Genomic DNA, 27,621 nt, shown 5'->3' on the forward strand with positions numbered 1-27,621 from the left:
ATGAAAACTTCTAGTTTTGGTTATGAATTTGCCCCTACATCACTTGGAAAACCCCAGTGATTGCCAAGGATGTTATAAGATGCTACATTTGAAGTACAGTTTACTGGATGAATGTAGCAGTTGACGATTGAACATTTCAACACCTTAAAATAAGGTGTTATCTTTTTGTAACATATTCTTGATTGAGGGTTTATGTACTTATGCCACTTAGCACCAGTGATGTCGAATTTAAGGGCTGAAGAGGAAATATTAGAAGAGATCAAAGTGTTCCTTATGTATTTGAGATAAAACTATTCACCAAGCTGTTGCACTTTTAAAAGATCACTTCTTTACTTCCAACACTCCCCACCCCCCAAAATCCCAAAAATAAGAAAGGTAGGTTTTTTTGCGTAATTAATATATTACATTCTCACACACGCTTATGATTCACAAATATGAATCACTTGTGTGTGTGTATATATATATATATATAGATATACATAGATACACACATATATGAAGAATTTTGCTGCAAGCATCTAAAGCTTAAATACGTAACAGTTTGTAAAATGGAAAATTATACAAGACTATAAATTTTTAGCTTATAGGTAGCTGAATTTTGTTTGCTACCTCTGAGCAAAGCCCCCTCCTCTCTCTAAATCTCATAGTTAAAATGACGGTTCAGTGTTGCTCACTGTTTCTTTACTGACTTTTTTAGTTAAGTACTCAAACACAGCAGACAAATACAATAAAGAAAAATCCAATCCTTCATTGTACACATCTATCATAATTCTAATATCTGCAAATAAAACTGGCTACATCTTGATGCTTTATAATATTACTGATCAGTGGTCTCTATCACTGTGTTTCACTCGGAGCTAAGGTCAGACTGCAGTTGTACACTTCATGCACAAGTCTTCCATGTCATTACTTTCAGAACCTCTTCTGCCAGAAACTAAGGACACTAGGACTTTCCTGTAAACCAGTAAGAAATAGGATGCAACAACTGGTTAAGCCTAAAAAACTGTCTTCGCTATTCTTGATTTAAGCGAACCACAAAATTAGCTTTTAAGTTATTCACTCTATAAATTTGGTCATAAATCTGAATATTAGAGCTTTTATTCGTATATCAATCGATTGCAGCAAGAGTTCTGTTAAAGAGAACTTCCCTTCAGCTACATGAGAAACCTACTACAACACTAATTTTTTCTTAAAATGAAAGTTCACACTTCACATCCATTTTCTTTCCAAGAACTGCTAAGGAGAAACAAAGAGGCTTAAGCTCTTCCATTCAATAGAATTCTCTGTCAATGTTGGGGGTTTTTTCCCTATCCTATACTGAGATGCCTACTCTGGTCTAGTTAATAATCTTGTGATTTGCTTTCCATATATTCCAAATGAATGTTTTAAACATTTATCCTTTCAAATATTTTAGAAACTATTATCAAATCCACTGCATTAGTGCAAAATAAAATTCCTCAAAAGGTAATATTTAATGGACTATCTCTTAAATTGAAACAAGCCCGTTTTTCCATAAAACCACCCTGTAGATTAACTAGACAAATTCTATACATGTAACAATGCCTAAGTCGACAAAGAGATTATTAGGTTTTTGTTTCTGTTGGTGGCTGTTTTTGAATTTTTTTTTAACATTTGAATGGGACTCGTAATTGGTAACAATAGCTATTTTTAGCAATACAAGCTGGTTTGCAACTAACCGGAATGCAGTGGCAGGACCTATGGATGGTTCCCATTTCCAAAATCCTGTGTAAACAAAACAGGATCTGCCTGTCACACTATTGGCACTATGAAAGCACTTGGCAGTCTTGTATCCGTAAGCGTTATAGCCACATCTTCTCTTGGGAACCTTAGAACAAATTGTTAAAACTGCTGGTGTGCCTTAGCAGAGGGAAAAAGGACAGACACGGCTCCAAGTGTCTTCCTAACACAACCTAAGGCTTTTACCTACTCTTGCATGATTAGCAGCTCTATCCAGAATACCTTAGCAAAAGAAAAACCAAACAAACAGGGTGGTCACTTGAGCATTGCTCTTACAAAGCCTTTTACCAGAGCTACCACAAGCATGTGAAATCGAGCATGAAGAGCAGCATTGCAACAGCAGGTCCAAAGCTACTGTACTGAGTAGCTGTACTCCCTGGTTTTGGTTGTGGCCACTGGAAACTCTCGAGGCACAGCAAGGTTTAAAGGAAATAGTATTCTGGCCAAAGGAACGTGCTGCTTTCTTAAAGTCAGTGCTGAGGACCAGTGAGACTGAGGACAACGACACTGGAATCCAAGATCAGTTCTTAACAACTAAAGAAACAGATCTTTCTAACATCTGAGTGCCTCAGGTGGGAGCTAAGAATATGGTATTCTTACGTGATTAAAGGGAATTAAAAATTGGAATAATGGAGAATGAGAAAAAAAAAGCTATCTACACTGTTTTTTCCCTCTAGCACTGAAGACTTACTGAGGAGTACAGCATGTGTCTGGAAACCTGGTAAACCTGAAACCAAACCATTTTAAGATAGCATAATAAATATGCTATGTGAAGTTTCATTCTAAAAATATAATCAAATGAAGATTATTCTTATACCAAAATCAAAATCTGAAGTGGGGTGCATTAAGCAGCCCAAGAAAGCATTTGGGGCAAAATAAAAGGGTTATAAACCACAAGTGGACTGGAAAGATGTGACCTACAGTCCCTGCCTGCCAGCAGCAGGCATTATAAGAATATCAAGCATTAAAATCTGACAAGAAGTTTTAAAGGCTCTCTCCTCCCTCCAAAAGATGTGTGTTTATATCACTGTAATGCTCTTGGGCCCAAACTGACTTATGAGCTGGATGATCAAACTGTTATGCAAGCTCAGGAAGCATGCCACTGTCCAAGACAGGCTGGGACCTTCAGCTTGATAACTAAGGAACAAGCCTGCTTCTGGTGGCTGGGGAAGGAACAAATTGTAATTTCATCACCATTATTATTTTCTTTTTTTTGTGAAAAATAAATTACTTTGATAATTTGGGGTGTTTCTTAAATTTAATATCAAGACAATAAAGATAACAAATGTTGTTACATTTGTCCTTTAATTACATTAGCCAAGCAAAAGAGAACGAATATTTGGAATTTTCTGCAAAAATACTTTTCCCACAGAAGAAGGGGAAGAGATGTTTGGGATAGTGGGGAGGCAGCTATCTTGTTGTTATACATATATTTTAACCTAGTTGCAAGAGTATGCAAATTTTCCCTCTCCTACTTCACATTAAACATTGCCATTCTTGTACTGCATTTTGCACATTTCTATTTTAATATAGGACTGAAAAACAAAAGTGATTTCAGAAATGTTGCTTAAAACAATTGTACTGTAATTGCAAATTGTTTTTTTTAATACTATACAGCTACTACCATTACCATCAAGAAACCTGAATCTGCACGTGGAATTATAAACTAAACCATAGGAGAAACTGACTCTTTGAACTTTGGTAAAAATATTTAGGATTATAACTTCTGTCAAAGAAGATCTGCAGGACCTCGAGTTTCATATGGACACAAACATGCCCTTGGCACAAAGGAGGCTAACAGCGTTGCCAGCACGTCACAAAAGCTGATCCTCTGTCTCTACTCAGCCCTACTGAGGCCACATCTGGAGAGTTTGTCCAGTGTTGGACTTCCCAGTACACAAGAGATGCGGAGTGGGTCCAGCAGAGTGCAAGAAAAATGATTAAGAGATTGAAGCATTCATCATATGAGGGAAGGCTGAGGGATCTGGGACCACTTAGCCAGGAGAAGAAAAGACTCGTGGATATTTTCTTGTTGTATAAAAATAGCTCAAGGGCGGGTGCAAAGAGGATAGACAGAGGCTCTTTTCAGTGGTGTCCAGTGAGAGCACCAGAGACATCGGACACAAACTGAAACACAGGAAGTTCCAACTGAACATCAGCAACCACTTTTTCACTGTGAGGGTACTGACACTGAGTACTGACATAGGTTATCCAAAGAAGTTGTGGAGTCTCCATCCTTGGAGAGTTTCAAAAGCCATCTAGACACAGTCCTCAGTAAGCTGATTTAGGTGATCCTTCCTTGAGCAGCAGGGAAGATGACATTCAGAGATGCCTTTCAATCTCAATTATTCTTTCTTTTCCTTAATAGCATATTTCAAAGCACAGCAATTTCAATGAAGTACAATTTCGTAAATATAACCCATAAATATATGGGTTAATTTGTAAGAATTCATGATACTTTGAAGCAAGAGTTATCACTGTGAAAACTGCTATTTAAACACTTGTGACAAGGCTAAGGGGGAAAAAAAAAGGCGTTCTGAAAAATCGTGACACACTCTGCCATGAAATTAAACTACCTTTGATGGCACCCAAGTAACAGTTCCAGGCTGGTCTCCAAATGTGAAATGGTCATGGATCAAGGATCTTTACCTTTGACTGGTACTTTACACACATACTTTGCTCCCTCCAACTTTTGGTGTGATATACTTTTGTGTTTGTAGCCTTACCAAAAGAGCATACATGAACCACACCTGGCTTTTAAAAGCTCTTATTATCCAAACAGCTTAGCAGAAGACTTTATGATTCCCTGCTAGAGAAGTGCTCATGAGTACATACGTGTCCACATACCAGTAGGTACTGTCAGACCACTAAGCTAAAGTCTGTTTTACTTGCAGATGGCATTTTTTGAGTATTGACTCAATACAGAAAGAAAAATAATGTCACCAACCACATGACCTTATTGGTACACTGCTGATGTTATAAACCCTTTGTTAGTAAAAGTTTAGAGAATGAGTGCTACTGGCACAAAATATTAATGACTTACCTAAAACAGAAGGAGATGCAAATGTAGCACAAGTGCTAAAGAAGACATAATTTCCATCAATCAAATGTATGACAGCATATCTTATTATTTTTTAATGAAGAGGATATTGCCATAATAACAGCTACTAAACGAGGCTCTGCTTAACATGACTGTTACCTTTCTCCTCTCAAAATTATATCAATGAATTAGAATATACACCAAACTCTTACACTGGCAGAATGCAAGACTTGTCAGATTTTTTCCTTGAAAAAGAGGCAAGAGGTATTCCTCACAATAAACAGCAAATGTACATGGCTACTATGCCTAGGAAGTTTATTTCTGTGAGGAGTTTAGCAAGAAAAGACATGGATTTCCAGGAGGTACTACAGACAAATGCTGATATATTTAGGATATTGGTAACCATACTGATTTAAACAAGAGCTTTGGATTTTGTCAAAAAACCTGAATGGAACATTTCTGCTCTAGTAACAAACACCGAAAAACCAACAATACAAAACAAAACAAGAGGAAGAAAATCTATTTATAGAAACCTGAGCTACCAAGCAAAATGGCTTGAACACAAAATGGCATAAACAGTATTATGCAATGAAGGGACAACTGGTATCCTGAAAGAGCCAAAAATACATGATTACAATTATTACTTAGTAGAAGAGGCTCATAAAACCTAAGAAGTTGTTTAACAGCACACCTACAATTCAAAAGGGAAAATGAGACACAAAGGAACAAACATCAAAATACTGTATTGCTCTCATGAAGTGTTCTCCTGGACACAACGTAAGAATTATTATAAAAAAATTAAAAAATAGGGATGGGTTTCTAGTGTTCCTATTTGAATACAGACAATTTAAGATTTATGCCCATGTAAAGTAATCAGTGCTGCAAGGAAGAATGGCTGCTGCTGTAAGCACCTTTGCAAAGCACAAGAGCATATGTAGAATGGAGAAGCTGTTAAGATTTGAAAACTATCAAAATTACACAAAGTATGTAGTGACATTTGTATGAAAAACATTTCAGCCCTGTTCCCCGGCATCTTCTCTTGTTTGGTAATTGTAGCTAGTTTCTATTACTTCTGTATGTCATCCATGAGGGCTGGTTAAATGAAGTAATATTTTATCACACTAAAGGAGATCACAACACACACTTGGATTCTACTCCTTTTAAAGAAACTGCCTTCTGAAGGCCTAAATTTTCATAATAGAAAGAGCTCTGTAACACCATCTGGTCAAGGCATATTATTTAGAACATGGCATCTAATATAAAATACACAATCAAATAAAAAATCCAAACAAACTTATTTTTCTTTCAATCCTTCCCCACAAAAATTAAAAATAATCAAAGTAACATTTGAAACTGGCTCTACAGGTTTTGGTCCCATGTAGCAGAACTATTAAACAGCACATTGGATGTAATTCCACTTTGTAGTAGTTTATGAGATAGGCTGGACATGGAAGATGCTTTTTGACCACTTCCACAGCTGCCTGTTCACAACAGAGAAGTGCTGGTACCAAGGACTTCCAGACTAAATTCCATCCAGTTTTAGGCTGATGGGTAAAACTTGGTATTAAGTGGTCAGATCCTAGTACTCATGTACCCTCCAAGTTTAACGGGTTTCTTCCAAAAACCCTGAATTTGCCTCATTTTTAAAAGCTGACAGCCATAACTCCAGAAATATTCACCTTCTATTTTAGCCTCTCTTCCCCCTTCTCTGCATATATTCTTAAAGGTTTTGCTTCTTCCTTACCTCTGAATATCTGAAGATCCAAAGGAATCTCTCCATTCCATTCACAGAACTGTTTGTACCCTCTTTTAATTCTGTGAAATAATTACTTGGTTCTGACCAAGCTGTTGGGCACTGATACCATGTATTAATTCTGATTTGTTTGAGATGGAAACGTGTAGAGAAAGATGGAAGAGTCACAAATGAAACAAGAGAAAGAGGTTTTGTTTGGGTTTTTTTAAGTGAGAAAAAGTTACCATTTCATTTCAATCTTGCAAAAACAAAGAAACATCTAAAGAAATGATGGAACACAAGCTTTTCATTTTCTTGAGCTCTTCAGCAAACTTAGGACAAGCACAAGTCTGCAGCCTAGAGCAGGTTCCACTGAAACTAAGACAACTTGACACTTCCAGTAAATTTTCTCAGATAACACCATCCAGTCTAGATTTTTTTTTTTTTTTTAAATGAAGCTCACAGATCAGTTGCGCTTTTCATTTTACTGGGAATGACAATGATTACTACAGTTTAGGACAAAAATTTATGGAAAGATTTTAGGTAATATTCGTATCTGAACAGGGCAGAATTCTCTCTTCTCACACAGCCATTTTCCCTCCAGTCTTGCATGCTCACAAAGTCCAAGGATGAAGTATGCAAGTGCAATTAGATCACACTCATTGTCAAAGCTGGTCATCTAGCCACTGAGGTTATGGATGGCAGGACTGGAAACCCTGTTAACAGATGCAAATACATTCATCAACAAGCCACTGTGTAATAAAGTTCTTGACCGCTAAAATAAGATGAAGGTAACTAACACACTCCCTATAAACAATTTTAGCTACCCTAAGGTACAACAGACTGTACTAAATATGTTGTTTTCAAACAAGTACCTGTGTACATATTATTCCACTGCTCATTTTATTTAGGAATAGTACTCCACAAATGCTCAGGTAGCTATTATTTTCCTCCACCTAAGAACTTACATAACAAAAGTAAAGGACAAAGCTGTTATACTTTCTCAAACAGGTCAGAAAACATCATCATAGATTTGTTGTATTTACTCTGTCTGAATTTGCAAATACTTCTGTTACAATAATCCATCGAACCAGAAAAAGCAAAATATTAATAAGATTATACAAAATGTTTCAATGGTCTACCCTTTTTATTTCCCATACGTCAGCATGAATAATGTAACTTACACAGCCACTATATAATTTTATTATTATGTTTGATAATCTCAGTAATAATTAGCAGTCTAACCAGGAGTCTAAGCATAGAAATAGGTGACTCACGAGCCCTAAGGTCAGAACATAGGAATTACAACAGCACATCCCAAAAAAAGTGCAACTAAGCCTTGGTTTACTACATTCCCCATTCCAACTACTGCTAAAGTATTATTCTTCACAGGTTTCTACAAAAAGTGGCATGCAATGAATACATGGGTCGTGTATGAACGTAACAGAGCCAAACAATAACAAGGCACTGCAAGGCCTCCGAGTTAAAAATGAAGATTATGTAAGTTCCATTATTTGCTGCTTTTCCAGAAGAAAAGTTTAGAAACTTGTAAGCAACTGCACAGAAAAAGAATAAGGAGTACACATGCATTCCTCCTCCTTACCAAATATGTAATACACCAAAATAAGAAAAAATTCACACTTTATAAATGATACTCATGAGAACTCCTACAATAATCACTGAATCTATTCAGCAGCTTAAAAGATATCCAGTAGATACATTTTCTTTGTTTTGGCAACAACACAATCCTAAACAAAGGGTTACAACAGAGATGATACAATAATGAGATAATTTAGTATTATAATCACATCTCCTTGTTTCCTCTTTAGACTTTTAAACCATTCATACCATTAAAAGGGTAACAGCCTTAAACTGATGAAGGATAGGTTTAGATATTAGGGAGAAGTTCTTTATTGTGAGGGTGTCTTGGATGGGGCTTTGAGCAACCTGGTCTAGTGGAAGATGCCCCTGCCCATCGCAGGGGGTTCGAACTAGATGACCCCTGGGGTCCCTCTGAATGCAAATCATTCTATGATAAATTATGGCTTAGGGTGCAATTTCACCCTAAGGAGGAAATTCTGAAAAAGGTGATGGAGACAGCCAAGTCAAACTGCACAAAATACATTAGAGTACCAAGAAAGCAAATGAAATATTGCACCATGCAAGCTCAAAACAGGTTTTAGACAGTAGAATCCAAGCAAGGAGTAAAACAACAGCCTTTCAGCTGCAGTCAATCTATGAGACAAAAATGTCATGAAGGAACAACAAAGCAGATTTTTTTTTTTTGGTGCAGCTCTGACATCAGTGTTGCACAGCTTTACTAGACAAGGCTGATTGCTATCCACTGTAAAAATGTTTTAAGTGGCTATTTGCCCCTTTTATGATACAAAATAAAGTGTATTAGCTTATAAAATATAGGCTAAAGCACAAAACTAAAAAATCTTACTAAATTAATGAGATTTACATGAAGCCATTCTAAAAATATTTGTGCTCCTGTATTTAACAGTATTGGAAATTAATCATAATTGCATAATTGAAGAAATACAACCAGAAAATTAAATATCTCTGCTTAGAAAGACAGAAGACATTATATATTCAATAAACATAAGGAAAAATTAAACTGGTAGAACAGACAAATAGATGTAGATGAAGAAGATCAAACTCAAGGATTTCAATTTGGCTCTTTTGTTAGTTACAGACATTTGCGCTTTCTGCAGCAACAGAAGGACCTTCAATATTTATACTCCAAGGACAGGATCTACTATCAAAACAGTGAGGATTACAAATAATTTTCCCGTATTTATAATAACAATGAATTCTGAGTACTTTTATCTGCAAGGATACTGTTCAAGTAATTCAAATAAGCCAGGAGAAGTCATTAACTGTTTCATTAGCTGAAGAAAAGCAATCACTATTTTACTATGCATGCTGAAAAGCAAAGTCAAAAGACCAACAGCATATTACAAGTAATTGCTTTAGTGGTGCTAACAATCTGAATTTTGAGCTAAAATGTTCACTATTCAGGAATTTAAGCCTCAAGCATCGGCTGCATCACGCAGGTTCATCTGACAAAATTCTGTACATTTTGCTCAAGACCCAACATTGAGAATGCATTTATTATATATAAGCTTTACATACAGGATGTAAAACAGAGGTTTTGAGGGCTCTGCTTCTTAAATTTGGTTGTTCAAATATCAAGAAATTAAATTGAGTTGGAAGAGAAGAAAGAACCTTCTCTAGTCGTGCAGCAACTCCTAGACAGATTAATTTGTCTGTAAATTCAATAATACTGGGAGGAATGGATAAAAATTTTTTTTAGTCAGTAAGTTTTTAAAAATAATAATATTGATAGAGAGAAGTGATTATTTGACTAGAATTTTAGAACTGTCACTGAAATTTCAGATACCATTAGGTAGCTAAATCCTTGTAGCTCATCCTTGTTTTCTTCATCCCTGTGTTGACTGGGAAGTGTTGTGTCCAGTACTCAATACAACCATATATATGAGGAATTTTCAGTAGACTGAGAAAAATCCTAATATTGCCTATCCTACATTAAAAGATGATAAAAAATACCAAACAAAAAACATAGTTGTGTATTTAGGAAGCACCAAAAAAAAAAAAAAAAAAAAAGGATTGCCTAAGAGTTATTTAGGGGGAAGAAGAGGGAGCTAAAAATGCTAGAACTCAAGTCACCAAAGTAAAGTAACAGCTGTTTCAAAGATTGGGGAGGGGGGGAAATATTGTTGGTATAAATTGTCTGCTGCCAAGTAAATAGCAGTAGTGGAGAGAAAAAAAAAAAAAGAGGAAAAGAGGAAGAGAAGGAAAAAGAAAATAAGGGATGCAGAAGTAGGAAAGAGAAAGGAAAGAGTATCTCCTTTACCCAAACAAGAATCATGAGGAAAAACTAGGTGCCCTTTATCAATGATAAGCATAATCACAGTGCACATCACTGTTTAATATGCAATTGTTATGCTATGGCTTTCTATAATACACTGATTTTTTTCTGGATCAAAAGGACTGTATAAAGTCTTGCAGCCAAACTTAAGTTAGGAAAAAATTGGTTAGATTGGTTCCAATTAAAATAGTAAGATAGAAATTTTTAATTTTTAACTGTACATTAATTAAATAATATTCAGCAAATACAAGTTATTGTATCAAAATCTATACCATATTAATAGTTTTAACAGGCGGAAAACCGGTAAGCATCATGAAGAAGAGGAAAGAATGGTTTTAAGAAGCATTTCCAATGGGTAAGCAGAGACAGCTGAAAATGCAGAGACAGCAGATCTCTTTTAATCTTTTCTGAAACTACTCACTGCAGCATGATCTCAGGAGGTCCTTTTAACGGACTTGTGAGAGGACACAAACCTACTGGCAGCAGTTCTGAAGTAGAAGTAAACTTCTACGCTATCTCCTGCTAATAAATCCAAGGGAACTTGCATACCTACACTACAATTATTGTTATAAATACTTTAATATGATCTGGCACTGTTGCCAGAAGCACCCTCCATCCTTCTCTTGCCCTGATCATTTATTTCTACCATGCACTTTGTCCACTGCTTCTGTAGCTTTGCAGTGGTCAACACTGGGAAAGCTGATGTGAATCAAGAATAATCCAGAAGAAAGAACAACTTCAATCCAGAACAATTATCCAACCTTGATCAGTAAATTGCAGCCCAGCTGGAGATTGCCTGTTTATCTACATTACATATGTATTTTAAGATTAGGACAAACTAACAAATGAACACCCAGGATTCAAGTCACAAAGTTGGGCACATTTGACCTTTTTCTGCAGTATAAACATAAAGAGAAAATCTAATGATGAAGTTTTTTGGCTTCATATGTGAGGAATTATGAGGACCAAACATGTAAAGAAGTAAAAAAATGTACTTCTTCCCAAGAAACATGTATTTTCGTTCTCTGATTTCTTACTGTGAGAGGTTTTGGCCCTCCTTGTACTAGTAAAGCCCAGTTTACATGCTAACAAAGCAAACAATTTCCTTTATGTAATGACTGAGTAAACAAAAGGAAAGCACTCTTGATTCCAGAAGGTGCAAAGGCATTAACTCTGGTAGCATAGAAAATAGGTATTCTGAACACTAAAAAGTTCATCCCTTAATTCAGTGAGAGAAACCACAATTGTTAAGAAATACAGTTGAAAATACATCACAAGAAGAGAATTATAAGCACATACGACGTGCATGTAGCTTAAATCTGTGCATCACTAATACATGCAAAACCTAAATTTTCAGTGCAGATATAAAAGAAATGAATACTACCGTTCTGCACATTAAAACATTGATATAGCATATATGGCCAAACTTTTATACTAATGAAGCAATAGTTTTACAATGAATTAGCACTAAAAATAGTAGTCCTACTGTATGAATTTATAAGTCTGAATGCAAACTACTCTAAATTTCAGGAAGGGTTAGGAATTCTTTTCACTAGAAAGGAATTATAGCAGCCTCTGTTTGGAAGAAGTTTAATATATACTAAACAAATGTGATTTGCCTGAAGTGATTCATCACCTCATCTTCATTGATGCATAGTCACCAAAAGTCAAAGAAATATTACTCAAAAGAGGTTTTAAAATAGAAAGGTAGCCTTTAAAAACAACCTAGAAAAATTCACTCGGCAACTGAACCTTTTCTACTACAAAACATTTATTCACAACAAAGAAAAACAAGAACTGATGAAGTGATCATACAGCTAACTAACTAAAATTGTAAAGGAGATGCTTTAAATTGATATTAGTCAATTTATTGGTAAAACACATTTTCCAAACTACAGTACTACTGGCATCATGAACCACTGTTGCTTGTAACCACTCTTTTTTTTTTTTCTCCCCCAGTTTGTGCTCCTGCATTATTATGCCAAGCACATAAAAGAGAGGAAATACAAATCTCCTCTCTACAAAAGAGGAAGAAGGAAAAAAAGCCCCAAACATGAAAACCCTACAAGTTTTGCAGCTATTCATCCTTTAGTAAGGATCATTATTTACAAGAAGTTATTCAGCATTTGTTGAGAATGCAAGGAAATAATACAAATACAAAATCCATGGATTCCAAACTTTAAACACTGGGTTCCAGTAAACTGGCACTCAAAAAAGATTGTACTTATGTAAGCATTTTGACGATGCATCTCCAGGAGACAAATTAAAGGGTGATGCTCCATTGAACAGTTATGTGATAGGAGTACACTGTACTATGCATAGCACATAAATGCTACATAGAGCTCTCATTTTTTGAATTCCTTATTAATTGCAAGATGTTATTCATAGGAGATGTCTGAGCAGCCATAGAGCTCTATCAGTGATTCAGCACCTGTAGGTCTGCAGCAAAAATTACTTGCTTTTATGGGATAATGGGAAAGCAGCTAAACCTCTACACCTAAATACAGCCTGAATTCCTATCCCTTTCTTCTCCAGTCTTGAGGTACAATTCTCCTACCTCCTTTGTGTTAACTCAAATCAGTATACAACTGTAAAAAGAACTGGATGTGCAACCAAAGCAGAAAACCCATCCTCCCAAAAAGATTGTTCTGATAGTTCAGTGCCCCAACTTACCTTCAGTCATGTGCCCCTTAATGTCTAGGGCCAAGGCTGTGTAGGTCATTGTCAGCTCAAAACTGTATTTCATCATCAGAAATTCAGGTTTACATAGGTTTTTAAAGACTTATCTAAAAAATTCATTTTGGGGGACACATCTATGTATAAAATATTTTTTTTCATCCACAGGAAAGACATGGAAGTTGCTCTATAGTCTACACAAATCTTTTAATCCTAAACAGACCACCTTTTCATTGTCTACTACTTTAATTCAGTAAAGCAGTAAAGATTTAAAAGAGACTGAAACTGATGACCAATATCCTAGCCATTTGTCTGACAAAACAATCAGTTTGTTCCTCCCGTACATTCTGGGAACAAATAACATTACCCCTTTGCTTTAAGGGACCCAGAAACAGAGAAAAAAATTCTGTTGCATTTGGCATATTTCAGTCACTGTAGATCTATTTATACACGTACTTCCTAGGTGTGAACCCTAGGAAAGTCTCATTCAGTCAGGATACTGCCACAGCAGTGCTTTCCGGATAAAGCCAGTAGTGCATACATTCAGTCGAATGTAGAGTTTGAAAGAAATGGAAGTTAAAAAGAAAATCAGGCCATGATTAACTTCACACAGCTAGAGGCAGAGAGCACCACAGCATTGTTTCAGATATGAAATAAAAACTTTTATAATTTTAAATTGAAACGATCCCTTTAAGTCTATTTATGCATTTACTCTTCATACTCATATTCCACTTCCTGAGCAGCATACACACAGTTAAAACACGACGCTTATTAGAATAGACTTCTGGTGGGAAGTGCTAAGAATTCACCCCACTGCCTACCAATCTATCCAGAAATCTGTTCTCACTCCTACTTCCTCCTGTCTGTTCCTTTCTGAAACAGCAGTAGGGGGGTTGGGAGTTTGCCTTTCCTCTACCAGATCACAGTTGTGTACATGAACTATACCAGACCATATGGCAATCTATCGCAATTTGTAAGAGGCAAAACAAGCTTCCCACCAAGCCAATCTGAAGAGAAGCAGGTAAGAGCAAGAGCCCACAGACAGCAGTGTCCACATGCCTATGCTCACAGAGACCAGTTACTGCATCTATGCTCCGTGTAACAAGTAGGAAGTACAGAAATTGGTACTTTAAGGATAAGAGCAGCCCCATCCGTACCCACAGAAGCCTGCTCCAGCTTCTATCTAGCTGCCTACATGCAACTTCAAGCGGTCCAGAGAAAAACCAAAGACTTGGATGTATTGTTTAGCATGCAGGAAAGCTCTGACATAAAGAAAAATTCTGCCCTGAAGAAATAACAGGGCCTGTTTGATGAGCAATGCATGCAGAGGATAAGTCCACTGCTGGAGACTGAGTCTAAAGAGAAAGGTTAGAACCTGAAAAGAAACCTCTATGGCTGCCTGGAAGCTGCCAGACAAAACCAGGCCAATCAGGAACAGTGAAGATAGATTTTCCTTTCATGAAGGGAAAGCATTAGTTTTATTGAACACCAAACTGCAAAAATCCAGTAGGAAAACCACTCCAAGACACAGCACCTGAGGAGATATTTCACTACTCACTCTCAATGAAGAGCTGACAAGGTTCCCAAAAGAGCCCAGCCTTTAGATCCGTGAAACCTGTGTTTAACTCTGGTAAAACCAGAGCTGTCTGATTAAATACACTGAAATAGGGCGTTCTTTTCTAGGAAGTTAAAAATTATTTTTACAGAGATTTTATTTTCAATCTAATAAATTAATAATTGCATTTTATAACAGCTTTTAGCCCAGCAACTAAGTTCTTGTGTAAAACAGTACTAAATTTTGTCATCATTTTTATACTAGGTTTTAGGGTATACAACATACATAAGCATGCTTGAAGTGACTTGACAAAAAATAGTTCCCTCAGCTGGAGCTATGTAAGTTTTACTTTTTAGTTTAATTCAACTAGTTGAGTCATTATATCTGCATAACAATACAGTAATCTAATTTTCCTACTTAACTTTTCTGCTTACTGCTCTGTTCTTAAATTCTTAACATCACATAGACAACTTACTGAGAACAACAAGAATCAGCTTTACTAGAGGGAATAGAGGGCAAAACTGAAGCAGCAGAAGGCATTGGCTATCACTTGCCCTAAAGAAACATGAAAACCACCAGAGATAAAGAACTGTCAAGTAGCTGGAGATACATCCAGGACCTGCCTGTATTAAAACACTACTGCAATGAAGACCAAAACTAAAGCACAGTTTTCCATTGTATCATTTCTTCATCAATACCCTATACAACATGGAAATAGACACGGGTCGCATGGCATAAGAATTGCATTATATTCTGCCTTTAATTTTTAGGTGTTAATGCACCTGCAACCTACAACCAATGATCTATGACATTTGATACACTAATACCAGAAGTGTTTTTGTAAAGAACCATTCAATCCTCAAGGTTAAATAATCATCCTTCTCAATTTAAGAGAGATATATTTACACTACATTTCACTCTGTCCACATTACATTAAAAAAAGTACATAAACAATTAAAGAAGTGATTTTAAGAAAATCCCTAAGCACTAAACTAAGAAGAAGCCTGACCACATATGTATTTCCCTTAGAGAGAAAATGTCATTCTCTACTGAAAGCTGCTCTAGATATGATGGAAGAGTCACACTCCCAGAATACCAACAAAATGTAACTTTCTTTTCATTGATAAGCAGCTAGGAAGAGATGGCACCTTTTTACTTTCTTGGTTCTGTTTTAGGTCATAACTTCATGTTATGAAGATTAAACATCCAAAAACCTTAAAGGGCTCAAATTTTAGTGTGAAAAAAGTTGAAGGAAGGGTTATAACTTTTCCTCACTTAAACATTATAATGAATACTGACTGGCAAGAGAATGCCAAAGATGCCACTAGCCTATCACATTTTCAACCTTCAGAAGACAGTTGTAAAAAATAAAAACCCAAACAACCCGAACAAAAAACTCACAACCCTCTCCTACCCTGCAGTGCCACCTTTGATAGAAACTTAAAAATCTGTGTTTAACAGTAATGAGTTTAAATACTAAAACTTAGAAGTCTTATAGGGCAATATAGATTTGAGAAACCTCATAGAACCTCTTTAGGAATGAGGTTCTCTAATTCATACAACAATAATTTGAGAAATTTGAGGTTCAGTTAGCATCAAACATCATTATTTCTAAAGGGTTTTTCCCAGACAGATTATATGTCAAATAAAATTAACCCCAGAGATGTAACATGATCTTATAATAGTTTGACTAAATTGCAAGTTTTAAAGTAGACAGCCATCAAAGTAAGGAGAGCAGGCAATCATGAATTCAGGAAATGTACATTGCCCCATAGTCAGCTAATGGCAACTTTAATAGGATGTGATGGATTTTTCTCCACCAGGAGAAAATACTGCCTGCATTTTTGCTTCAACAACCCACGCCAGCTGACTAATGGAGTTATATTTTTGTCTCATATGAGGATGGTTACTTGCCCATCCTCTAGCAGTTGCAGAATGAAACATTAACAACAGCTGTGGGGTGAACAGAAAAGCTGCTCTATTTGGTAGCCAAGATCCAAAGTACAGGCCTTTCCTCTCCAACAGTGGGAGCTCATTTTCTGTCACAGGGTGACAAAAAAAACACAGCATAGAACAAAGCCACTTTTAGGGCCTGAAGTAGCTAGCTGAAGGTACTTTTAAGGAATAATACATCTTCATGGGGGAAAAAAAGTAAAAGATTCACAGAAATTAAAAGTAGGGTACTTGGAGAGATAAGTGCCCTTGGGAGCTTAGAAGTTGATGCTGAAAAGAAATACTGGTGGATCCAGACAGGTTTCTTTAAACAACTCTTATCAAATACTATTAAATATAAAACTCTTTAGCTTGGCATACTAACAATCCTAATCATAACAGACCAATCCCAAAGAAACACTCCTGCCATGCTACTGAATAATCAGCATATGCTTGCAACTAGAAACATCTTTTTATGCAAACACTTGGGCTTCAGTCCTGCAAAAATTTAAATATATCACTCTGAGTAGACCTACAGATCTCTGTGGAAGTCTGTATCACACACATAAAAGCTAACACATATTTATAAGTCTTGCAGGATAATTGCTTTTGGCAGAATATAAATAACATTGCTCTAATGTGTTTCAGCATCATGGTCTCCTGCTTTAAGAGCCAGACATTCTGGTGAAGCCTGTCATTCTTCATATAAAGAGTGGCAGCTGTATAGCCCACAGAGACATTTAAACTTCTCTTTGCATTTTCTTTAAAGTTTCAGAGTAGTGTTTGGGCATTCTTTTAAAGTAGCAAGAAAGCTAACAAGTGAAGCTGATAAAAATCGCCTGAAAATGCTTTCTTACTAGTGCCATGGATACCACTGGTAGGACTGGAAGCAATTCTTAGACAAACTATCTATAGCTTCCAACTCTGCCAAACAGAACATCAATTAGGCTGTGGAGTTTACTAGGTATTTTTCCAGAACTCAATGCACTGGGCAACAGGGCAATAATTTAATATGAGAAACAGTCTTAATAAAGGACTCTAATGTTCACTGTACTATATACTTCAATAGAAAATCTAAAAAATCTGCTACAAGAAGAGCTTTCAAATTGCAAGACAAGCATCTGAAATAATTTTAGAAATTTAATGCCAGCAGTTTGCCTAATTGATTTTTAAATGCACACCTAAAACTAGGCCCCAGATTTCTCTCGTTGTCAGTCTTTTTTATTTTTTTTTTTGTTTCAGCATTGTCTTACTGTCTCTATTGCCTTTCATTTCAACTTCTAACAAGGATAGACAGGAGCAAAGAAAAGTAGCTTCAGGTTCCATCAATGCCATCGAGAATTAAAAGAATGGTATATATCACCTACTGCAAGCCCCAGCTGGAACAGCAGACCTGTCTTGGCAGAAGGTCCAGCTCTAATTAGGGGAAAAGAATTACTATATTTGGTAGACATTACAAAACTTTTCCTGCCCTTACAGTAGCTTTATTTTTGTTCTTCCACGCTCCTGCCCTTATTTGCATTTGATACCTTCATCTCTCTAATACCACCTTGAAGAAAGACTTTACAGCTAAGGAATTGTTGCATGCAACAAAACCAGCCCTGGTATAATTCAACTCCAGTCCAGCAACACAAAAAATGTAATTTAAAACATTCAGCAGCTCTCTCAAACCCATATGAATTCACATTTGTATTAAGTATTGCCTTGGCCCAAATAACCAGTTAGAATTTCCTTGAACTCAACTGATTTACATTATGCATAATTTGTTTTCTGTACAAAAATGACAGACCTACAGTTAAGTGGAACACACAGGTAAATTTTGAAGTACCTAACTTTTAATCAATAAATCCTTTGTTAGTGCCTCAATTGCATCTACTGTAAAGCAGCATCTTAAAAAAATACAACAAAGCACACAAAAAAACCCAACAAAAACTCAAAACAAACAAACAAGAAACCCACCCAGTTTCCAGGTATGAGTGAATGACCTTTGACTGAATGGAGCCTGAAGGAAAGCAACACAGGCAATCTTCCCCCTGCTTCATGAGGTTCTTGTTCAAGGCCAAAATCCAAGAGCACCAGCACCCCCCAATGCCTTTATCTGCTAAAACACCACCTTAACATCAGAAAGAAAGCAGTTGACACTAACATGACCATGAACTCAATGCATTTCCTAACAAAACTGAATTGCTAAATTCTTCCCTAGAACATCATGCTTGCCATTTTCCCTCATCACCTTATTCATATGGTTCTTATGAGACACATGGTTTCAAGAAAAGAAATACCCATGCAGTACCCAGATACTGAAATACTTCATTTAGATAAGACTAATTTCAAGTTCTACCATCAAGCATGAACAGCGAGTTACATCAAAAGATTAAAACTGCATAAACTGGCATAACAATTTCAGTTCACTTGAACTTAAAAGTGCCTGAAAACACAAAACTTGAATGAAGAACCGATAAACCAACTCAACCTAACTTTCTGCTAATGTCAATGAAGCCCTACCAAACAACCACATGATATAGTTCCCCACCAAAGAATCCAGAAAGAAATAATATATTTCAGCTCAAACCTACTAATGAGGAAATAGATGCATATGGAATTTAACCAAGTTCCATAGCAAGTGGTTGAGTCAGAGAAAGGATGTCAACAAAAATTTTTGCCAGATCCTTCATAGCAACTCTTATGTTTTTATGTAAAGCACGATAATCTTCAGGTAACAGCAGCATTAAGAAGTTAAAATAATAAAATACAGCACTAAATCATTATTCATTTGTGATGCTCTTGGAACACTGTCCAAGAGCAGATCTCTAAGTATCTATTGAGTTTCTCAGACATTTTCAAAGGGGCATTTCCAGTCTCCCAGAAAGGAGAAACTGTATCTGACCCCTCTGTAGTCTTACAACAGTTCTGAATCATCATCTGTCTTGTCAAAACTTCCCCAAACCATTTCAAACCACAGATCTGTTTTACCATTAAAAAGCAAACAAGTGAGCATTTAAGTTCAGTAGATTTTAAATAAATCTACTCCCACTCTCTCTCATTAACTGATTTCAACTGTAAATTTGCTTCAGTTGCTTTAAGAAGGGACTATTAACTATATAGAGACAAAGTTATTTTGTGTGTCAAAAAGAAAGCACCAGTACTCTTATATTTAGTGAAACTGGATTTGTCAGTGTTGATTAAACACAGTGCATTAATGGAATTCTCTTTTATTTAGAGTTTAAATGGCTTGTGTACAATAACAATAGCTTATTCTGAAATACTTCACAGGTTAACAGAAAGTGTCTGAAAAAAACCTCAAACCAAACCCTCAAACCATCCTGAAGAGTTAAGTATTTCTAATTATGTAGGCTATCAGAAACCTTTACAACAAACCCACTGACAGCACATATCAGGTATCATATCATTACAAATCTTCATACTGCTTGGGGGCAGGGGCATTTACTTACATCTCTTAAAAACACCCACAGAATTATGAAGATCTGCTTGTGAGTACCCTTTTCTATGTACTTTCACAAATGAGCAACAACTTCGGGACCCTTCAGAGTCATAGATAAATAATTTTGTGTAATCACAAGGAATAGGACTAATACTGAATTCAACTTAACTCCTGTGGATCTTAGAACCTCACTTGGTAACAGCCAAGACTGAGCAACTGCAGCACAATGATAGTAGTGGAACAAATAAAGCACACACACAACATTTTCCTTTGGGAAGAAAATGGTACATAATGGAGCTCAAGAGACTGAAGATTAATGAACCTAATTTTATCATTAGGAAAAATCAAACCTTAAAAAAAAGAGAGGCAGAAGGAATACATAAACCTCACTTCTTGTACTGCAAGATGCTAGAACAAATTCTGATCATACTGTCATGGAAGTTAAAGGCATGCAAATAGTAGCTGGCTATTTAAAATCTGAGAACTATTGATCTGAGCTTCTTGTGATCTACTGGAATACTGCATGAAGAAAGGGTTAGACCAAAAGACTTTCCTACTTTTTGTCCAGCATTGTTATTGAAAAAAAACAAATTCCAAAGACAAACAGGAATACATACTGACAAAATTATTTGCTGAGTTATAGTAAGAACTCATTGCAGAGGAAAGCAAGATCACTCCTTTGGAGAACACCATTTCCCAATGTAAATAAAGCTAACTGAAGTTATATCCTACTGAAAACATGATACACCAAATTAGTTTTTGGTTAATGATAACAGATTGAACGGCCTCATTCATTTCAACTGTTAAGACTGAATTCCACAGGAATCAAATATACTGTTTTAGTCTTTAGACAAAATAGGGGAATCCAAGTATTAACAACACTGAAAAAAACTGCCTGTCACCAAATACACCATAGATCATGGACATCAATGCTGTAACTGGGAAATGAGAATTATGTTTTCATCACTGTAAAATACATAGGGGTAAAAGTGAAGAAACAAAAAATGTAGAAAACAATTTCTACTGTAGGATACTACAATTTCTGTAGTACTACCTGATTGTAACTGCCTTTAAAACAAACCATGAAGCAATCACAGAAAAGCTGATCAAAATCACTCTTGCCCTTGAGAAGTGTCACTTGATCCTTCCTCCTTTGCCATGTGAAATACAATTAGGATCTCCCTTGCAACTTCTCTACTGAAATGATCTTTCACTGAAGTACACGGCAGGGATATGGATCATCATGTCTTATTTGGGATGTTAAGTTGATCCAAGCTCATACTGAAAGGAGCATGAGGATCTTAAAACAAGCTAAAAGCTCTTACTTCATCCACTGAGCTTCAGTTGTGGTGCTCAAACTCAAGAAGCATAGATTTGCCAAACAGTAGAAAAGCCAATCCTGTATCTGCCAAGAGCTACTCAGGCCTAGAAAAACAGCTGAAATAACAGACTTGATAAACTTATTGCCAGTTACTCCTCAAGTCTAATCCATACATTTTGGTTTTGTTCTGAAAAGGAGCTATACACGTAACTGTAGTTCTACTTCAGAAAGATTTGTTTGCAAATACCAAAAATGCTGAATTTTCTGTATCAGAAAAGTGACTCAACATTGATTTTCAACATTTCTGTAATGTCTTCTTTCACTGAAGAAAATAGGATGAATTTGTAGCCTGTGGGAAGCATTCTCTCCTTCCACAGCAAGGGAAACACATATTTTTATTTGGGTTATATTTTTAGTGTTCCAGAGTGGTAAAAGATAAGCTTCTTGCTAGCATGGCTCAATGGTAAAACCCTGGTATTAAGACCTGTAAGGATGCTCAATGGGCCAGTGAAACGTCTCCAAGAGACACTAACCAGTGGCTCACTTTCCACAGAAGCTTTTCAAGATAACCTGTGTGAGAACACTAATAGAGAAATACTCAGAAAAAATGCTTCCTAAAAATACTAAAAACAAACCAAAACCTGAGGATGGCTAGAAACCCACACACTTCAAAACATGGAAAAGCTAAGTCACTTTCAGCAGTAACAAACAATGAAATGAAAAACAAACAAAAAACCACAAAGAAACAAAACAAACAAAATAATGAATGCAAAAACCTACTGGTTTTAAAATGTAAAGCAGAGAAGGCAAGAAGGGAGAACGTGAAAAAGCTCCTCTAATTAGACAGCTAAGCTTATCAGTTTTCTCCTAGTTAACCACAATTTACCCCAAAACAAGGAAAATAAAAGGCCTCAACAGGAAATCACACTATACTAAAATACAGCACTCTAAATTCATATGTTGTTCTGGAATAGCTTCCTTGAATAGACCTGTTCTTCATCCGGAATTCAACTAACAGCTGAAGAAGAGCTCATGTTTTCTACCTTGCTTCAGGGAATGAATGTGGACATGTTCTCCTTGTGCAGGACTTTCAGGTAACTGTAACTGAGAAATGAAAGCTTGTGAATTTATGTATTGTCAGCCCAGGTAGCTCAAAGAATGAGGTTTGTGCCAGTGACAAACACGTTTGCCCAAGCATCTCCTTTACACTCTGCAGAACACCCTAAATATATGATGGAAGAGACTTGAAAGTAGATGATAAGGCAAGACTACTTCACCTTCTGAGACCATTACCAAAAAGTCATCTTCGCCTCTCATACGACCTGAAAAGAGGGAAGCATGTAATCCCATGACAAGATTCCCTCAGCCTTCCTGCAGCCAAGAGGCTGGGGTGCAGGTATGGCCACAGACTCAGTTTTCCATGCTCCAGGCAGATGCTTAACTGACTTCTGCAAATCCTCCATTACCTAACATGGCTTGTTAACATGCACGATTCTTCTGCATCACCATAGTAACAAAGCACGTACATTTTAAGGTGCATATGGGGGCTCTTCTAGAGGATGCGTCAAGTTGAATACACCTAAGACAATACAAGATATTTTAAGCTAGCCCCTTTCAGTATGAATTCAGAAAGCATGAAAGTACTGTGCTAGAGATCATCACAAGACTGCTCAAGCAGTGGTTACACATCCATTAAAAAGTTTTCTGGAGGCTGAAAGAAGTAGAAGGTGAAGCAAGATTCTGTCAAGACACTTACAGGTCTTAATGCATTGAAACAACTGTGTAATTAACAATGGCCTGATTTACACAAACTTCTTTGGAAACAACAGAGCACAACTTACTAAAAGATTTTATGAACACAGTTTACCTACAAGTTTCCCCACCCCTGCAAAGGGTTTGCCAAAAAGGAAAAAAAAAAGGGAAAAAAGATCCAGATAGAAAACATATTTACTCATTAAGAAATGACAAGCAACTGGTATTTTCATATCAATGAGAGCGGCAAATACCTTGCATTTACAGGCCTGAACTACGACACCATTCCTATAGGACACATGAGGGACACCAAAGAAAACCCAGGCTTAATGGCAACCCTTACATGCGCTGTCTCCACCGCAAATAAACCCATACATTGTTAACAGTCTCACTGGCACTCAGTGACTTGCCACATTGTGATGCATGTGTCTAGCGTGCATGACTTCTCTTAACAGATGCCATTACTGCCTTAAAAGAACCAAACCAAAATAAAGTTCAACATAGCAAACATATTATTCCCTCAAATAAACTCAAAAAACTGGAGAGAGATTCCAAACTGGTAGGGAAAAAACCACCGACAGCAAACCCCCAACTTCAGATAATGATTAAGAAAATCCCATTAGCAGAAAGTATATAAGAAACAGCATGCTGCAAGTCTGGATGCAATAACAGCAACATTACCAACACTTTAAATACTCTCATAGTTGAAATCTGAAGATTAAAGACTAAAATCAGACTAAATTCAAGAAACAAATCAAACAAAAATCCCCTAACAAATCTGTCAGAATATTGCTTTACTTTTCAATATCAGTATTTATGGAATCTTAACGCTTACCAAGATGCAGTCTTCAATCACACAGAACCACCTGTGCATGACCAGAAGACACAATCCTCCTCTCTGGCACAGGAGGAGAGGTAAATGAGGCAAGGGGTTGAAAAAAATGAAAATTGGCCATTTCCTGATATTGACGGTTTGAGAGCAGAACCCGGGCAAGCTGGTTACAATCCTGTATCTGTCTTATTACCAAAATCATCAAAATTCATACACCTGGGCCACATGGATTATATTTGCACAAAAAATCTCAGTTCTCAAACCCAAAAATTCTCAAGCATTGAATTTTACAACTTAGCATTCCGTTGGCATGCTCATTATGTCCAACTGGTACCAGCAATCAATTCTTCCTAAAAATCTTCCAAAATTAGAGACAGCAATGGCAAAATTTTTTTGCATCATCAGCAGCACATTCATACATCAGTAGCACAGGTCAGTGTAATTTGAATCACAAGCAGAACCTGTAATGAGATAGTTAACTACCCCCTGAAGAGGGCACAAACATACCTATCCAAAGCCTATCCTACTATGAAGCTTCCAAATTATTGTTGATCCTAAAGAGAAACAGTAATTATCAACAATGACTAGTGCTTACAAACGTATGGCTTTGTTACATAAGGTCAGCTCCATACACAGATTAAGAAAACCCTCAGGATTTTCCATTTTAAATGTACATATCTCAGCCCTAAATCCTGAATTAGCTTCTTTACACCTTTTAAAAATGTGAAGGTTCAACATATATCAGCCTCAATCACAGGCCTCACATTAAAACATGCTGTACTGGGATCCAGAATAAGCACACCATGCACAGAAAGGAATACCCAGGGCTCAGAATACTTTATCACATTTGAGTGGCTAAAAAGTTTCTAAGAAGCTGCATAAAAATTCTTAAATCAGAGCAGGTGCTGTACTCCCACCTTCCACAACCCCTACTTAATCCTTTCAAAAGGCTAAGGAGAGAGAAATCACTTCTGCCCTCAAGGTTTGTACCACTTCACCAAAACAGTTCTGCACGATTTCTGAAGGAATAAAAACACCTGGCAGGAATCCTCACTGACAGCTTACCAGTTCTGGGGTTATTTAGGGAAGACAGTCAGTCTCAGTAACATTTTTTTAATAAACCTGGCATTCTATTTCAGTAATTACTTGTTTCATTAATGAAATTCTTGATGCTTCTTGTTGGTACACTTGTTTGCTGACAGCATTTAACTTGAAACTGAAATAAACCAGTTTCATTTTTGCTTTGACAAAATTCTGTTTAGTGTCTCATCTAACCAGCAGGAAAAGGGTGTTTGTCAACAGTTGTCAGATCACCTTGGGGAAGGCCTATTCATTTATTACTGTTTTTCTGGAGTTTTTTTTTTAAAAACTCAAAAAACCCCAACTCTTCCATAGACTTTAATGACACCTGCTCTCGCAAACCATTCCAGTCAAAAACTGGCTCACAAAACCATTCAAGCCAAACATTTGGGCCACAGAATTCCTTCTGGCATTCTGAATAGGTGAATGTTAGTTAAAATTGCTATAAGAGAATTAGACTTCCTTACCTAATGAAAACATCACAAACAGCAGCAGTCAAGACACAGGAATGAATACATCGGGGGGTGGGGGAAGAAGAAACAGCTGCTATACCACCTAATTTTTAGATGTTTCAATGATACTTATTTGGTGAATTCTTGCATAGTGTACACATGAAAAATACTTCCTTCTGAATGGAAGCCTGGTATCAGACAGCAGCGGAGAATGAAACACAGTAACTGATGAAGTTTCTATGGTCTGTTTTCCCTGTTTGAATTATTTACTGTCATATGACAGAGAGTTCTTACAGAGAAAAATGCTTGTGAGTGATTTCCTTTCACAGAGAGATTAATTTACTGTCATTATATTGGGACAAAATTAATAATAGTAATAACAATAGTAATAGTAATAATAATAATAGAATCATTCATCATAATCTGTTTTCCCCACCTTAACTGGAGTATTGGGAGTTAGGGCCAGTATGTAGCAAGTGAATTGTTATTTAATCAGAATCACACTTAAAAACAAATTCTAGCACTCAGCACTTAAATGCAAATTTTTTGTCCCTTAGCATATCTAAAGACTTGTATGTTGCTTGCATTTTCTTCTTTTCCTTGTTCATATGTAGGACAAAATTAAAATAAAGCAATATATAATTAATAAACTAATATATATTTTTAAACAAATTGATATCACAGACACAAGAATGAATATAACTGTAAATATAAGCTTGAAAGGATTAGAAAATGCATGCACTTAAAATGTCTGTTTACTTTATAGAAGTGCAAGTGCTGTTCAATACCACCGCAGTCTTATAGATTGATTCCTATGACACCTTTCAGGTAAGAGGGATACTGTGCTTATGCTAGTATGACATATCATAAAATATTTTACCATACGCAAAATATAACTTTATGAATGAGAAAAACCACAGGGAACAGTGACAGCCAACAGATTTTACTAGACCATGAAAAAAAAGAAACCCAACAAAAAAAAACCAACTTTAGAGTACAAAAAAACCAAGCACAACAGAATTACGTATTGCTATTGTCTTAAGTCTAGTTATACATGACAATTAACAAGAGCATTCAGTCCTCTTCTCTCTGCCAAAAAATAAGCATTGCTGAAGATGGGAGACACACCTAACAAAGTATTAGAAAGTATAAAAAAATGTTGCAAATGTGTTTACATCTTCTCGAATTTTAATTTCAAAACTTTGTAGCACATTAGTTGCCCATAATTAAATAGATATGTAATAACATAAAGTGCGCTCAGAAGAGGTATGAATATTTTCAAGGGAGAAGGGAGCACCAAATTTTATATTTTTAGGGAATATTAAATTTTTGTTTGCAATCAATTCCAGCTATTCCATAACCGTGCAAACTCTGCTAGTTAAAATTTACTTGCTGAAGTATTGTTGCACACTAGAACAGAAAGGAAAGAGAGCGATTTCCTTCTTAAAACAGCCATAAAGAAACTGTGATCCTGAACAATATGGCAACTTCCAGATATCTTTCAAATTCCTTTAAGTAAATTATGAATGTTCTGAGGAAGAAGAGTAGAAGGGAGAGAGCAAACATTTAAGCATTTGAACAACAGCATTTAAGACAACATACACTCTATGACATATCATAGTCACTTTTTTTTAAAAAATAAACAACAAAAAAGACAAAATTATTTCCATCACCTCCTTTTAAAATTTGTGTTAATACTCTGAAGAGTATTTATTATTTTTGGTGTTTGTCATAATCCCATTAAGTCATCACCTATAGACACAATTTCTCCAGATCTACACAAGAATGGGTAAATAACAAACAAAACTGCCAGCATTTACCCCCAAATGCACCAGGATTGCCTTCAGTTTTAATTCTGTGACTCCTGATCATGCCAGGATATATTCTTTTCAAGAAATATCTTTACTTTTATAAGTCACAGTGATGTCCTCACAGTCACTTTAACACATCTAGAGCATTACACTTTAAATGAAAAAACAAGAGAAACACTCAGCATTCTTGAATTCAAATATTATTGCAGGCTCCACTTATGCTGAAACATCCAAAAGCATTTTTCTGCAATATCACAGTAATCAAGGACTGTTGCTAGGGTGAACCTTTTTTAAAAGAAAAAAGTAAAAATAACCACCCCCCCCAACTGACTTTCAGATTATG

The 27,621-nt window shown here is 36.2% G+C and overlaps 1 protein-coding gene across 1 annotated transcript in view; it reads right to left on the bottom strand.

The window, feature by feature from the left end:
* Positions 1-27,621, bottom strand: part of SPRED1 (sprouty related EVH1 domain containing 1) — a 60,725-nt gene that overhangs the window by 28,177 nt on the left and 4,927 nt on the right. The window lies entirely within an intron of this gene.

This window comes from Poecile atricapillus, chromosome 1 (genome assembly GCF_030490865.1).
Source record: "Poecile atricapillus isolate bPoeAtr1 chromosome 1, bPoeAtr1.hap1, whole genome shotgun sequence".
NCBI classification, from domain to species: domain Eukaryota; kingdom Metazoa; phylum Chordata; class Aves; order Passeriformes; family Paridae; genus Poecile; species Poecile atricapillus.